The following is a 3234-nucleotide window of genomic DNA, read 5'->3' as shown; positions in this document are numbered from 1 at the left end:
CAGCTGTGGAGGGCAGTGTCACTGGCCCTCATATGTGGGATCCGAACCGGGGCCCTCTGGCGTCCCAAGCCAGTTTTTAACCATCGCGCCACTCAGCCGGCCCGCATATTACTTTTAAAATGATATAAATTGCTTTAGAAAACAATGAATCCTCCTCAGGATGCTGCCAGTAATTGTGGAAGGCAAAATAATAGCTCCACAAAGATATCCACACCTTAATTCTCAAATCCTGTGAATATTTACTTTACATGAAAAACGGGATTTGGAAGATGTGATTAAATTAAGGAGTTTGAGGTGGCAAGATTGTTCTGGATTATCTGGGTGTGCCCACTCTCATCACATGGGCTTTCCTGGCTATGGTCAGAGGGAGATTGCGCAAGAGAGAACCAGAGAGATGGCCATGTGAGAAAGACCTAAGCCACCCCTTGTGGCTTTGAAGACAGAGGAAGGAGCCAAGAACCAAGGAATGGAGGTGGCCTCCATCAACTGGAAAAGGCAAAGAAACAGGTTCTCCCCTAGAGCCTTCAAGAAGGAACACAGCCCTGCTGACACCCTGATTTCAGCCCAGTGGGGCCCCACACAATGGTAAGATAATAAATTGTGTTGTTTTAAGCCACTAAATTTATGGTAATTTGATATAGCAGCCATAGGAAATTAATACATGACAGTATTGAAATGGTAATGGAACTGCTTTCCAGAAAGAAAGAAAAAAAAAAAAAAGAAAACCTGGCTAAAAATATTGTCTAATTTAGATTGAAATGGGAAAAATAACATTAGAGCATGAATTATCTCTGATATTTTTTCTATATATATTTTTTTAATTGGGGAATTAGGGAAGGGGAACAGACAAGTTGTTGTCCTTTTGTTCTTCAGTCTAGTTGTGGAGGACGTTGCTTCACTGGCCCATGTTGGCCTTGTGATCATTGCGCTCTTCCCAGGTGAGGCAGATCGGTCGCCGGCCATTGGATGGCCGCTCACAGCAACTCACGGTAGCCCAGCTCCAGGTCGAGCTGTTATTCACCATCTCAGCTGTAGAGGGCACAGCATCACTGGCTCATGTGGGATCTGAAGCGGCGGCCTTGCTGCTCAGAGCTCGCACTCACAAGCCAACTCTTAACCAACGCGCCACTTGGCCAGCCCTCTGATATTTTTTTCTAGACAAGTCTAATGACTACTTAAAACAAAACAGAGAAAAAGAAAACATGATATACACCAGTGTTATCTTTGTTAGTGGGGTTATGGGTTCTTTCTTTCTTTCTTTCTTTCTTTCTTTCTTTCTTTCTTTCTTTCTTTCTTTCTTTCTTTCTCTCTCTCTCTCTCTCTCTCTCTCTCTCTCTCTCTCTCTCTCTCTCTTTCTTTCTTTCTTTCTTTCTTTCTTTTCCTATGTATCTGTTTGCTTCATTTTATGATATACGTATATCACTTGGTATATTATCAAAATATTTGGCAAAAAATGGAAGTGGGCAAAAGAAGAAATGATTTACCTGCAGAAAGATCTGGTTCAAAGGTCATTCAAACCAGGAATCATAACCCACGAGCAAGATTTTTAGTCAATTAGAAATATTCTAAGTACTCTGAGGTAGCAATACACACACACACACACACACACACACACACACACACACACACGCGCACCTCTGAAGCAAAACTTAAAAAATTTAAAAGCTTTCGTATACCACCATGAGCCTGATAGTTTCCTAATATTCAAAAGTATGTTCTTGATTAAATCAGCAGGGATATTAGCAAGTGTGACTTTTTATAGATATCTTAATAATGAAATTTGGCAACATCTGGAAGTTACAAAATCACACACAGGTAAAAGATACGCAGAGTGGGAGAGAGACTGGTGGGTTTTCATGTAACAGAGGAAGAAAAGTTAACTGATATGGTTTTGGTTTCCCCTTTCAACCATTCTTTAAGAAGTTACTGCTGTTGAGTGCCAGTGTAGTACCAAAGAAGAACATTCAATTATATGAGAAGGTTATTCTATACTCCTCTCTTTTCTGACTACATATCCCTCCCTGTGAAATCATGTTTTCTTAATATACTTCAGCCAAATGATATATCACAATGGATTAAATACATGAGCAGTTTATAGGAATCCAGTTTTTTTCTATCAGCCAGACATTAATGAAATAGCCAGTATATAAAACAGTGCCATTCTTCTAATTAATTTTATTTTAAAAACACGCTTTGGGGCTTAGTAGCGCGATGGTTAAGAACTGACTTGGGACGCCAGAGGGCCCCGGTTCGGATCCCACATATGAGGGCCAGTGACACTGCACTCCACAGCTAAGATGCTGAACAACAGCTCAACCTGGAGATGGGCTGCTGTGAGTTGCCTGCGATGGCATAGGCTACAGCCCCTGTGGCAGTGTGTTGCCATGGGCTACTGTGTGTAGCCAGCAGCCAGTGTGAGCAGCCAGCAGCTGCAGTGAGCGGCCATCCAGAAGCCAGCGACTGATCTGCCTCGCCCAGGAAGAGCACAATGATGGTGCCAATTTGGGCCAGTGAAGCAACGCCCTCCACAACTAGACTGAAGAACAAAATGACAGCAACTTGTCTGTTCCCCTTCCCCCAATTCCCCAGCGCTGTTCCCATCCCCCCAATTCCCCAATACAAATCTTTAAAAACAAACAAACAAAAAAAACCAAAGAAGAAAACCACGCTTTGTATGCACATTATTCATTCAACAGGCAATACGTTTGTTATTGTTATTTTAAAATACCTTAACATCTTCTCACTATTGATTTCTAATGCTGTAAATATCAATAGGTATAACCCACATAAACAAAAGTTCTCAATAATTTTTAAGAGTGTAATAGATTTGAGAGACCAAAAAGTTTGAGAACTGCTAAATAACCAAAACTATCAGGAAGTTGTAGAATCTAGCAGCTTCTGACAGTGAGAATGCAAAAATTGTCAGCCAGAAATGTCCTGTTTGTTTGGCACAACTGTGATTTCAGGAGAGGTTAAAAATATCACAATTCTAAGAACAGTTTCAATTATCCACGACTGCTAAGATTTCTGGTTATTGTGATTATCTAAATGGTAAATAAATTACTTAAATATAAAAGAAATATTTTTATCCTAGAAGTAATAAAAAATGCAAAAAACATTTTGAAATATGAAAGACATTTTGGTTCTTTGCTACCAAAGAAAATGGTACTCTATTAAAAGAAAGGAGAAGAAAAATGAATGGAAATTGATACAAGAAGATGAGTTTTGGAGTCA

General features: G+C 40.1%; 1 long non-coding RNA gene across 1 annotated transcript in view; it reads left to right on the top strand.

The window, feature by feature from the left end:
• LOC109376135 (uncharacterized) overlaps positions 1 to 2488 on the top strand; it is an 11970-nt gene extending 9482 nt beyond the window's left edge. The window contains exons 2-3 of the long non-coding RNA XR_002122698.1: positions 944 to 951; positions 2479 to 2488. This is a non-coding gene — a long non-coding RNA (uncharacterized LOC109376135). The remainder of the gene's footprint in view (positions 1 to 943; positions 952 to 2478) is intronic.
• Positions 2489 to 3234: the final 746 nt, after the last annotated feature.

Source organism: Hipposideros armiger, unplaced genomic scaffold, assembly GCF_001890085.2.
Source record: "Hipposideros armiger isolate ML-2016 unplaced genomic scaffold, ASM189008v1 scaffold_1053, whole genome shotgun sequence".
Lineage (NCBI taxonomy): Eukaryota > Metazoa > Chordata > Mammalia > Chiroptera > Hipposideridae > Hipposideros > Hipposideros armiger.
The sequence above is the reverse complement of the archived record's forward strand: the minus strand, read 5'-3'. Positions and strand labels throughout refer to the sequence as shown.